At 35.1% G+C, this 13,672-nt stretch overlaps 1 pseudogene; it reads right to left on the reverse strand.

Moving 5' to 3' along the window:
* Positions 1-456: 456 nt before the first annotated feature.
* On the reverse strand, positions 457-1,147 carry LOC133052746 (NFU1 iron-sulfur cluster scaffold homolog, mitochondrial-like; annotated as a pseudogene).
* Between the last annotated feature and the right edge of the window lie 12,525 nt (positions 1,148-13,672).

Genomic DNA, 13,672 nt, shown 5'->3' on the forward strand with positions numbered 1-13,672 from the left:
GTAACTTTTACTGAGGAGTCTCAAATGAATACAGATACTCCAGGAAAATTTTCACTTATGGTATGCCTAATCTTCCCTTTCCTGTCACTTTAAAACACTTTCAGAGACTTCATAAGTTTCTTCTCTTTTGAATTTAAAAAATTGTCCAGAACTGGTTACAAGAAAAGAATAAAATGAATGAAAAAGTCAGGTGAACCATCCCATAGATAGCAATTATGCATCTGGAAAAGAATATAAGAAAACAAATATTTAAAAGTACTTGAAAGCATCCAAAAGCAGGCAGAGGTCAAGGAGAGTTTACTTTTGGAAAATGGCAATGAAGAAGGGGGAAGAGTTGAGACTCTATGGTTTTCTTTTTTTTAATCATTCGAAGAAAAGACATATTTTATTAATCCTCAAATTCCTTAGAAGATTAATAATAAAAGCTTAGTACATATTATCAACAAGTCCAACTCAAATGAGTTTAAGGTGAGTTTGCTTCTTTTTCATCTGATTCATCATCCATAACCTGTTCTATGCCTTCAACTTCTGGAATATAAAACTGCAGTATGTTCTGAATTCCATTTTTCAGAGTAATGATTGAACTGGGGCAGCTGGTACAAGAATCTTTACGTTTCTGCTGTACGATGCTGTCTTCAAAGCCTTTATAGATTACATCTCCTCCATCTTCCTGCACAGTTGGCCGTATTCTAGTATCTAACAATTCCTTAATCATTGCCACAACTTCATCATCATCTTCAGATCCTGCTTCTTCTAAAGGTGTTTCCTCAGTAACTAAAGGTAAGCCAGATGCAAAGAATCCATAATTGTAGCATAGATATCTGGTTTCAGTAAATTCCAGTCTAATTCTTCATTTTCCTTTGTGACAGTGATTAAATCTTGTCCAAAAAAAGACACTTTTTACTCCCTCAATCCTAAATAACTGCCTAGCCAGAGGGGAGCAAAATGCTGTAGCTGGTGTGGGAAAATCCATGGTCCTTGTCTCAAAAACCGGTTTTCCTGAAATAAACTTTATACTGTTGGGATTTGGGGTATCTTGTGTTTGAACACACATGTATCTCACTGTGTTACATAAGGTTACAGGGAGTGGGAAAAGTGGTCTCTGGGCAAACTGAGACAGAAACTGTTTCTTAATGGATTCATCGCATCACAAAACAACACATGGCAGTGGCAGCAGCTCCCCAGCCCAGGCTGGCCACTGCTGCCATCTTAGTCTGAGTGTGCAGGCGTAGGCCAGGCTGCTCCCCCACCCCCACTCCCCTGCCTTCCAAGTCTATGGTTTTCTTATTGTAGTGTTATTGGCTCAGTCATGTCTGACTCTTTGCAGTCCCATGGACTGTAGCCTGCTAGGCTCCTCTGTCCATGGGATTCTCCAGACAAGAATACTGGAGAGGGTAGCCATTCCTTTCTCCAGGGGATCTTCCCAACCTAAGGATCAAACCCAGGTCTCCCACATTGCAGGCAGATTCTTTACCATCTGAGTCACTAGGGAAGCCCATATAATTTATATATTTATATAAATATATTCTATTAAGAATATATATATATATATATGTTCTTTTTCAGATTCTTTTCCATCACATGTTATGACAAGATATTGAATACAGTTCCTTGTGCAATAGAGTTGTTTCTGTGGTTTATCAGCAAAGTCGTATGCAAGCTCATGGACTGCAGCCTTCCAGGCTCCTTTACCCATGGGAAATCCAAGGCAAGAACACTGGAGTGGGTTGGCATTTTCTTCCCCAGGGTTCATCCTAACCCAGGGATCAAACCTCCATCTCCTGCATTAGCTGGCAGATTGTTTAACACTGAACCACCTGGAAAGTCCCATGCTATAGAGTAAGTACTTGCTATTCATCTATTTTATATATGAGTGCCCATGGGATTCTCCAGGAGTAAGTTGCCATGCCCTCCTCCAAGGGATCTTCCCAACCTAGGGAACAAACCTACATCTCTTAAGTCTCCTGCACTGGCAGGTGGGTTCTTTACCACTAGTGCCACCTGGGAAGCCCATTTTATATATAGTAGTGTTTATCTGTAAATCCCAAACTCCACTCCCCCTGGCCCCTTTGATAAACATATATTAGTTTTCTATGTCTTTAAGTCTGTTTCTGTTTTGTAAATAAATTCATTTGTATCATTTTTTAGATTCCACATATAAATGATATCATGTAATATTTATCACTCTCTCTCTGAATTACTTTACTTAGTATTATAGTTTCTAGGGTCATCCAAGTGCTGCAAATGGCATTATTTTATTGTTTTATATTTCTAATATTCCATTGTGTGAGTATATATATGTTGCGTTTAGTCGAAAAGTCATGTCCAACTCTTTGCAACCTCATGGACTCTAACACACCAGGCTCCTATGTCCTACACTGTCTCCTAGAGTTTGCCCAGGTTATTGTCCATTGAGTCGATCATACCATCCAGCCATCTCATCCACTTCCACCCCCTTCTCCTTTTGCCTTTGGTCTTTCCCAGCATCAGGGTCTTTTCCAAAGAGTCTGCTCTTTGCATCAGGTGGCCAAAATATTGGAGCTTCAACATCAGTCCTTCCAACAAATATTCAGGATTGATTTCCTCTAGAATTGACTAGTTTGATCTCTTTGTTGTGCAATGGATGCTCAAGAGTCTTCTCCAGCATCACATTTCAAAAGTATCAGTTCTTCAGCACTCAGACTTCTTCATGGTCCAACTCTTACATTTGTACATAACTACTGGAAAAACCATAGCTTTGACTATATGGACCTTTGTTGGCAAAGTGATGTCTCTGCTTTTTAATACACTGTCTAGGTTTCTTATAGCTTTCATTCCAAAGAAAATTAATTTCATGGCTGCATTCACAATCTGCAGTGATTTTGGAGCCCAAGAAAATAAAATCTGTTCATGCTACCAATTTTTCCCTTTCTATGTGCCAGGAAGTGCTGGGACCAGATGCCATGATCTTAGTTTTTTTAATGTTGAGTTTCAAGTCAGCTTTTTCACTCTCCACTTTGACACTCATCAAGAGATTCCTTATTTCCTCTTCCCTTTCTACCAATAGAGAGGTATCATCTGCTTATCAGAGGTTGTTGCCTTTTCTCCCAACAATCTTGAGTCCAGCTTGTGATTCATCCAGCCTGACATTTCACATCATATATTCTGCATAGAAATTAAATAGGCAGGGTAACATTATGCAGACTTGTACTCCTTTCCTAATTTGGAACCAGTCAGTTGTTGCATGTCTGCTTCTTGACCTGCATACAGGTTTCTGAAGAAACAGGCAAGGTGGTCTGGTATTCCCATCTCTTTAAGAATTGCTCACAGTTTGTTGTGATCCACACAGTCAAAGGATTTAGCATAGTCAATGAAGCAGATGTTTTTCTGGAGTTTCCTTGCTTTCTCCATGATCCATTGAATGTTGGCAACTTGATTTCTAGTTCCTCTCCCGCTCTGAAACCCAGCTTATACATTTCGAAGTTCTCAGTTCATACACTGCTGAAGCATAGCTTGAAGGATTTTGAGCATGTCTTCTTGCTGACATGTGAAATGAGCACAATTGTACAGTAGTTTGAGCATTCTTTGATGTTGCCCTTCTTTGGGATTGGAATGAAAACTGGCCTTTTCCAATCTTATGTCCATTGCTGAGTTTTCCAAGTTTGCTGATGTATTAAGTGCAGCACTTTAACAGCATCGTCTTTAGGATTTTAAATAGCTCAGCTGGAATTCCATCACCTCCACTAGCTTTGTACATAGTAATGCCTTCTAAGACTCACTTAACTTCACACTCCAGGATGTCTGGCTCTAGGTGATTGACTACACCATTGTGGTTATCCAGGTCATTAAGACATTTCTTGTATAGTTCTGTGTATTCTTGCTACCTCTTTTTAATCTCCTCTGCTTCTGTTAGGTCCTTACCATTTCTGTCCTTTATGGTGTCCATCCTTGCATGATATTTCCCTTGATATCTCCAATTTTCTTGAAGAGATCTCTAGTATTTCCCATTCTATTATTTTCCTCTATTTCTTTGCATTTTTCATTTAAGAAGGCCTTCATATCTGTCCTTGCTATTCTCTGGAACTCTGCATTCAGTTAGGTATATCTTTCCCTTTCTCCCTTGCCTTTTGCTTCTCTTTTTTCTTCAGCTATTTGTAAAGCCTCCTCAGACAACCACTTTGCCTTCTTGCATTTCTTTTTCTTGGGGATGGTTTTGGTCACTGCTCCCTGTACAATGTTACAAACCTCTGCCCATAGTTCTTAAAGCACTCTATCTACCAGATCTAATCCCTTGAATCTATTTATCATCCCCACTGAATAATCATAAAGGATTTGATTTAGGTCATACCTGAATGGCCTAGTGGTTTTCCTTACTTACTTCAATTTAAGCCTGACTTTTTCAATAAGGAGCTCATGATCTGAGCCACAGCCAGCTTCAAGTCTTCTGTCTACTGACTGTATAGAGTTTCCCCATTGTATATATGTACACACACCACATCTTCTTTATTCATCTGTCAGTGGGCACTTAGGTTGCTTCTATGTCTTTGATATTGTAAGTAGTTCTGCTATGAACATTGGAGTGTATGCACCTTTTTGAATTAGAGTTTTCTTATTTTCTGGATATATGCCCAAGAGTAGGATTGCTGAATCATATGGTAAACCCATTCTTAATTTTTAAGGAGCCTGTATTATGTTGTGCTGTGTGTATTAGTCACTCAGTCATGTCTGACTCTTTGCAACACCATGGACTGTAGCCCACTAGGTTCCTCTGTCCATGGAATTCTCCAAGCAAGAATACTGGATTAGGTTGCCATTTCCTTTTCCAGGGGATCTTCCCTACCCAGAGTCAAACCCAGGTCTCCTGCATTGCAGGAAGATTCTTTACCATCTAAAGCCCATAATTGCACTATTTTCCCACCAACAGGGTAAGAGAGTTCCCTTTTCTCCACACACTCTCCAGTATTCACTACTTGTAGACTTTTTAATGATTGTCATTCTGACTGGTGTGAGGTGAAACTTAAATATGGTTTTGATTTGAGTTTCTCTGATAATTAGTAATGTTAAGCACCTTTTCATGTGCCTGATGGACACCTGTACATCTTCTTTGGAGAACTGTCTCTTTAGGTTTTTTTGGTTAGGTTGTTTGTTTTTTATATTGAGCTGTATTAATTGCTTCTATAATGTGGAAATTAATCAGTAAATCATTTGCAAATATTTTCTCCCATTCAGCAAGTTACCTTTTTTTGGTTTATGATTTTCTTTATTGTGCAAAACTTTTGAGTTCAATCAGGTTTCATTTGTTTATTTTTGCTTTCATTTCCATTTCTCTAGGAGATGGATTGAAAAAAATATTGTTGCAATTTATGTCAAAAAGTGTTCTACTTATGTTTTCCTCTAAGAGTTTCATAGTATCCGGCCTGACATTTAGATTTTTTTTTTTTTAGTTGGAGGCTAATTACTTAACAATATTGTAGTGGTTTTTGCCATACATTGACATGAATCAGCCATGGATTTACATGTGTTCCCCATCCCGATCCCCCCTCCCACCTCCCTCCCCTTCCCATCCCTCTGGGTCTTCCCAATGCACCAGCCCCGAGCACTTGTCTCATGCATCCAACCTAGGCTGGTGATCTGTTTCACCCGTGATAGTATACTTGTTTCAATGATATTCTCTCAGAAATTCCCACCCTCACCTTCTCCCACAGAGTCCAAAAGTCTGTTCTGTACATTTGTGTCTCTTTTTCTGTTTTGCACATAGGGTTATCATTACCATCTTTTTAAATTCCATATATATGTGTTAGTATACTGTATTGGTCTTTATCTTTCTGGCTTACTTCACTCTGTATAATAGGCTCCAGTTTCATCTATCTCATTAGAACTGATTCAAATGAATTCTTTTTAATGGCTGAGTAGTATTCCATTGTGTATATGTACCATAGCTTCTTATCCATTCGTCTGCTGATGGGCATCTAGGTTGCTTCCATGTTCTGGCTATTATAAACAGTGCTGTGATGAACATTGGGGTGCACGTGTCTCTTTCAGATCTGGTTTCCTCGGTGTGTATGTCCAGGAGTGGGATTGCTGGGTCATATGGCAGCAATTTTGAGTTTATTTTTTGTATGGTGTTAGGGCGTGTTCTAATTTCATTCTTTTACACGTAATTGTCCACTTTTCCTAACACCACTTATTGAAGAGACTGCCTTTTCTCCACTGTATGTTCTTACCTCTTCTGTTGAAGATTAATTGACCATAGGTATGTGGGGTTATTTCTGTGCTCTCTACTGTGTTTCATTGACCCATATGTCTGTTTTGTGCCAGCATCACACTGTTTTGAATACTGTTTCTTTGCAGTAGTGCCTGAAGTCTGAGAGGGTTATGCCTCTGTCTTTGTTCTAGTCCTTCAGGATTGCTTTGGCAATTCTGGATCTTTTGTGGTTCCATATAAATTGTAAGATCATTTGTTTTTAGTTCTGTGAAAAATGAAAAAGACATCATGGGTAACCTGATAGGAATCACATTAAATCTGTAGGTTGTTTTTTCATTTTTTAAATGGCTTTCTTTGCTGTAAAACATCTCATAAGTTTGATTAAGTCCCATTTGTTTATCTTTATTTTTATTTCTATTACTTTGGGAGACTAATCTAAGAAAACACTGACACAATTTATGTCAGAGAATGTTTTACCTATGTTCTCTTTGAGCAGTTCTATGGTGCCATGTCTTAAGTTTAAGTCTTTAAACCACTTTGAGTTTATTGTTGTTCATGGTGTGGAGGTGTGTTCTAACTTTATTGAATTATATGCAGCTGTGCAACTTTTCCAGTACCACTTGCTGAAGAGACTTTTTCCCATTTTGTATTCTTGCCTCCTTTATTGTAGATTAATTGACCATATGTGTGAGGGTTCATTTCTGTGCCCTCTATTCTGTTTCATTGATCCATATGTCTGTTTTTGTGCCAATACCCTTCTGTTTTTTATTACTATAGCTTTGTAGTACTATTTGAAATCTGGAAGAATTATGCCTCTTTCTTTGTTTTTGTTCCTCAGGATTGCTTTGTAAATTATGGATCTTTTATGATTCCATATAAATTTTTGGATTATGTGTTTTAGTTCTGTGAAAAATGTCATTGTTAATTTGATAGGGCTCACATTAAATCTGTAGGTTGCTTTGGGTAGTATTGCCATTTTAACCATATTAATTCTTCCAATCCAAGAGCATGGGATATTTTCCCATTTATTTAAATCCTCTTTTATTTCCTTTATTAATGTTTTACAGTTTTCAGTTTATGAGTTTTTCACCTTCTTGGTCAGGTTTATTCCTATGTGTAAGAAATGTAAGTAATTTCTGAGTGTTAATTTTGTTGTCTGCTATTTTGCTGAATTCATTTATTAGATTTAACAATTTTTGTGTGGAGTCCTTAGGGTTTTCTATGTAGAGAATATCATGTCATCTGTATATAGCAACAATTTTACCTCTTCCTTTCCAAGTTGGATATTTTTTACTTCTTTTTCATGCCTAATTGCTGTGGCTAGGACTTTCAATACTATGTTGAAGAGAAGTAGTGAAAGTGGATATCTTTGTCTCATTCTATGTTTAAGTGAGAAGTGTTTCAGCTTTTCACCATTGAGTATTATATTGGCTGTGGGTTTGTCATAAACAGCTTATATTACATTTATATATATTCCTGCTGTATCCACTTTGGTAAGAGTTTTTATCATGAATGGATGTTGAATTTTGTCAAATGCTTTTTCTGCATCTATTGAGATATGGTTTTTGTATTTTCATTTGTTTATATGGTATATTACATTGAATCATTTGTCTATGTTGAAGCACCCTTGTGAACTTGGAATGAATCCCACTTGGTTGTGATGTACGATCTTTTTTATGTGTTGTTAGGTTTAGTTTGATAATATTTTGTTGAGAAGTTTTTCATCTATATTCATCAGACATTGGCCTGTAGTTTTTTTGATAGTATTTTTGTCTGGTTTTTAGTATCAGTAATGGTGGCTTTATAGAATGATTTTTGGAGTGATCATTACTCTTTAATCTTTTAGAGGGATTTGAGATGGAGCAACATAAGTTCTTAATATGTTTGGTAGAATTCCCCAGTGAATCTATCTAGTCCTGTATTTTTGCTTTTGAGGAGTTTTTTGTTGTTGTTGTTTGTTTGTTTTTAATTGCAAATTCTTTTAAAACTGTTTGGTCTGTTCAAATTAGCTGTTTATTCTTGATTCAGTTTTTGTGGGCTGTGTGTTTCTAGATATTTGTCCCTTTCTTCTAGGTTGTCCAATTTGTTCACATATAATTGTTCATAGTATTCTCTTATGGTTTCTTGTATTCTGTGGTATTGCATGTAATTTCTCCTCTTTCATTTCTTATTTAGTTTATTTAAGTCCTCTTTCTTTTCTTTTTGGTGATATTTGTCAAATACTTGGTCAGATATTTGTCAATTCTGTTTATACTTTCAAAAAACCAGCTTCTGATTTTATTTATTCTTTCCTACCTTTAAAAAATCTCTATTTTATTTATTCCTTCTCTGATCTTTATTATTGCCTTCCTTCAGCTGATTAGGTTTCATTTGTTCCTCTTTTTCTACTTCCTTTAGGTAGTAGGTTAGGTTGTTTATTTTATATTTTTCAATTTTTTTAGGAAGGCCTGTATCTCTGTGGACTTTCCAGTTAGGAGTGTTTTTGCTGCATCCCATATATTTTGTATAGTTGTGTTTTCATTGTCATTTGTCTCTAGCTGTTTTTTAATTTCCTCTTTGATTCTATCATTGGCCTATTGATTTTTCAGTAGTGTGTTGTTTAGTTTCTATGTAATCATTCATTAATTTTCAGGATGACTTTATTTCTTATTTTAAATTTTAAGATTGATCCATAAACATTTATAATTATTAAGTTAATTTGGTAAAGTTAATGCACACAAATTTGATAAACCAAAAATTTTATCTCTATAGACTAGCCAACAAACTGGAAGATTATATAAAAATTATCCTTTAGGTTACATCAAATAGGGATTTCCCTGGTGGTCCAATGGTAAAGAATCCACCTTGCACTGTAGGAGACATGGGTTTGAATCCTGGTTGGGGAACTAAGTTCTCACATGCCATGGAGCAACTATGCAAGAGAATGTCCCATGTGTGCTTGAAAAGAACTTGTATTCCAGTTTTCTTAATGCAATGTCCTGAAAATATCAACTAAACCTAATTGCTTGACTGTGTTATTTAGCATCTATGTTGCCTTATTGATTTCCTGTCTGAAGGAGCTGTCTATTGGTGTTAGTGGGGTGTAAAACTCTCCTACTATTATTGTATTCCTGTTAATTTCTCCTTTTATGTCTGTTAGTGTTTATGTATTTAGGTGTCCCTATATTGGGTGTGTATAATGGCTTTCTTTTGAATTTTTCTTGAGTTCTCTTCTTTTTTGTTTTTGTGTATCTTTGAATGTTTTTAACTTGTGGTTACCCTTGTTTTCAAGTATATTGACCCATTATTATATCTACCTGCTTTAGATTGGTAGTAGTATAAGCTCAAACACATTCTTTAAAAATTCTACATTTTCTTACTCCTCTCCTCATATTTTGTGATTTTGGTGTCTGACTTTACATCTTGGTGTTTATCCTCTTGCTGTTCACAGTAGTTATAATTGCTTTCACAAAAATTTTTTTGTTTACTTAAATCTATGTACTGCTTTATTTAAATGATCTATAATCTTTTTTATTTGCTTTTCCTATTGCAATTTTCTCTTTCCTATAGATTCTTACTTCTTTTTTTTTTTTTTTTTTTAGAGAAGACTTTTTGATATTTCTTTTAGGGTAGGTTTAGTATTGCTGAATTATTTTAGTTTTTGCTTGTCTGGGAAATTCTTTTATCTCTATCCATTCTAAATTGTAACCTTGCTGGCTAGAGTATCCTAAGTTGTAGATTTTTCCTTTTCAATCTTTGAATATATTATATCTCTCTACACTCTTCTGGCCTGCAGAGTTTCTGTAAAGAAATCATCTGATAATTATATGGGAGTTCCCTTGTAACTGACCCTTATTTTATTCTTGCTACTTCAGAATCCTCTCTTTACCTTTAAATTTGCCATTTTAATTATGATATGTCTTTGTGTAGGTCTGTTTGGGTTCATAATGTATGGGACTCTCTGTGCCTCTTGTACTTGGATATCTGTTTCCTTCTTTAGCTTGGGGAACTTTTCTCCAAATACATTTTGATCCCCCTTTCTCTTGTGAGTCCATGGACTGTAGCTCACCAGGCTTTTCCATCCATGGGGTTTTCCAGGCAAGAGTACTGAAGTGGGTTGCCATTTCCTCCTCCAGGGGATCTTCCCCACCCAGGGATCGAACCCATGTCTCCTGCATTGAAGGCAGACGCTTTACCCTCTGATCCACCAGGGAAGTCCCTCTTATCTTTATGGAATCTCTATTATGCAATAAGAGAATAAATTATATCAGTAATAAAAAATTTAACATAGAAAATCTCAGGACTGTATGGTTTCACTGATGAATTCTACCAAACCTTTAAAATTAGAATTAATATCAATCTTTCTCAAACTCTTCCAAAAGAATAGACGAGGGAGTACATCCTAATATGTTCTGTGAGATCATGATTACCTTTTTTTAAAATACAGGAAAGAACATTGTAAAAAAAAGAAAATTATAGAATATATATGTATATGCACATTATGTATAGATGGAGAAACTCTCAGGAAAATACTATTCAATCTAATCCAGAAACATATTAAAAAATATAACCTTTTCAAAGTGAAGATTATTAAGGATGCAAAGGTGTTTCCACATATAAAAATAAGACTATGTTTAATACTACATTAGTAGAATGAAGGCATAAAAAATATTATCATGCTAAATAACACAGAAAAAGCAACTGATGGTATTCAACATCTTTTAATAATAATAATAAATAAATATTATTTAATAATAATAAATAAATATTATTTAATAATAAAAGCATTTAGCAATATAGGAATAGAAATGACTTTCCTTAAGCTGATAAGAGCTTCATGAAAAACCCACAGGTAATATCATACTCAATGCTGAAAGACTAAAAACCCAACCTTAGGACTAGGATCAAGAAAAGGATGCTCATTTTCACCCCATCTGCTCAATATTGTAATAAAGTTCTAGACAGACTAATTAAGCACAAAAAATAAACAAAAGGTATATACTTTAAAAGGAAGAAGTAAAACTATCTATAGTCACAGATGACACAATTTTATATGCAAAATATCCTAAAGAATTTACCAAAAAGTCTGCTAAAACTAATAAAAAATTCAGCAAAGTTGCAAGATGAAAAATCAACATGAAAAACAATCTGTTGCCTTTTGATGTACTAGCAATCAGCAACCCAAAAATGAGATTACTAAAGCAATTCTATTTAAAGTAATATTAAAAATAATAGCATGCTTAGGAAAAAGTTTAACTAAGGAAGTATAAGAAACAAACACTGAAAATTCAAAGGGTTGCTGAAAGAAATTTTAGAAGTCCTAAATAAATGGAAAGACATTCCATATTCATGAATCAAAATATATTATTTTCAAGATAATAATACTGCCTAATGAAATCTATGAAATCTACAGATTCAGTGCAGTTACTAGAAAATACCAACAGCAATTTTGCAGACATGAAGAACACCAACTCTAAAATTTACATAGGAATATGAGGGGCCCTGAGTAGTTAAAACAATCTTGAAAAGGAAGGACAACTTTAGAGGACTCAAACATCTTGAGTTTACTTACTACAAAGTTACATTCATAAAAAAGTGTCATTCTAGTATAAGGATTGCCATAGAGATCAATGGAATTAGATTGAGGTCAACAAAAAAAAATACCTTATGTCAATTGGCTTTTGAAAAATATGTCATAACCATTCAATAAGGAATAATAGCCTCTTCAAAAATGGTGTTGAAACAATTGGATATCCACATACAATCCAATAAAGCTGAACCCTTATCTCATAGCATATGCAAATTTTTAGTGGTTTAAAAGACTGAACTAATAGAACTAAAATTTAAAACTCTTGGAAGAAACATGGGGACAAATGTTCATGACCTTGTATCTGACAATGGTTTATGTGATATGACACTAAAATTATGAGCAACAAAAGGTAAGAATAGATAAGTGAACTTCATGAAAGTAAACTTGTATACCAGAGGTCATTCTCAAGACAGTTAAATGACAATCTACAGGATGGGAAAAGATATTTGTTAATTATGTATCTGATAAAGGTCTAATATCCAGATTACATCAAAAACCCTCACAATTCAAAAGCAATACAAAAAAATTATTCAATTTTTTAAATGTACGAAGTTTTTCTGCACATTTTAAAAGCAAAGTGTTTGAACACAAAGATAAACAATACACTTCTAAATAGCCAGGAAGCCACTGAAGAAATAAAAGAGGAAATCAAAAGATATCTAGAAAGTGGGAATAAAAGGAATCCAGATTGAAAAAGAAGTAAAACTCTCATGATACTATACACATAGAAAACCTTTAAAATGCAACAAAAAAAAAAACTACTAATCAATTAATTTAGTAAAGTCACAGGATTTAGAATTAATACACAGAAATCCCTTGCATTCCAATACACTAACAATGAAAAATCAGAAAGAGGAATGAAGGAAACAATTCCATTCACCACTGCAACAAAAAGAATATGATACCTGCTGGATCACAGGCATCGTGTTCCATTTTGGGAGCCCTCATTCACATTTGGAGGCCCAAAATCACTGAGGGCTGACATTCCTTGCCCGTTGTTATGGCATAAAATATTTCAATTCACACTATCCAAAGCAATCTACAGATTCAATGCAATCCCAATTAAATTGCCAATGGCAATTTTCACAGAACTAGAAGAAAAAGTTGCACAATTTGTATGGAAACACAAAAGACCCCCAAAAGCCAAAGCAACATTGAGAAAGAAAAGCAGAGTTGAAGGAACAAACCTCCCTGACTTCAGACTATATTCAAAGCTACAGTCATCAAGACAGTATGTTACTGGCACAAAAACATAAATATACACCAATAGAACATGATAGAGAGCCCTGAGATAAATCCACAAACATATGGCCACCTTATCTTTGACAAAGGAGGCAAGAATATACAGTGAAAAAAAGATAGCCTCTTCAATAAGTGGTGCTGGAAAACCTGGACAGCTATGCGAAAAAGAATGAAATTAGGACATTTCCTAACACTGTACACAAAAATAAGCTCAAGATGGATTAAAAACTTAAATGTAAGTCCAGAAACTATAAAGCTCTTAGAGGAAAACACAGGAGAACACTCTTTGACATAAATAGCAGTAAGATTTTTCTCTCACCCACCTCTTAGAGGAATGGAAACAAAAACCAAAATAAAGAGATAGGACCGAATAAAACTTAAAAGCTTTTGCACAGCAAAGGAAGCTATAAACAAGATGAAAAGACAACCCTCAGAATGGGAGAAAATTAATGCAAACAAAGCAACTTCAAAAGGGTTAAACTCCAAAATATATAAGCAGCTCATACAGAAGCAGCTCATACAGCTCAGTATTGGAAAAACAAACAACTCAATAAAAAAATCGGCAGAATACCTAAACAGACATTTCTCCAAAGAAGACATACAAGTGGCCAATAAACATGAAGAGATACTCAACATTGCTCATTATTAAAGAAATGCAAATCAAAACTACAGTAAGG

The sequence above is a fragment of the Dama dama genome, chromosome X (genome assembly GCF_033118175.1).
Source record: "Dama dama isolate Ldn47 chromosome X, ASM3311817v1, whole genome shotgun sequence".
NCBI lineage: Eukaryota > Metazoa > Chordata > Mammalia > Artiodactyla > Cervidae > Dama > Dama dama.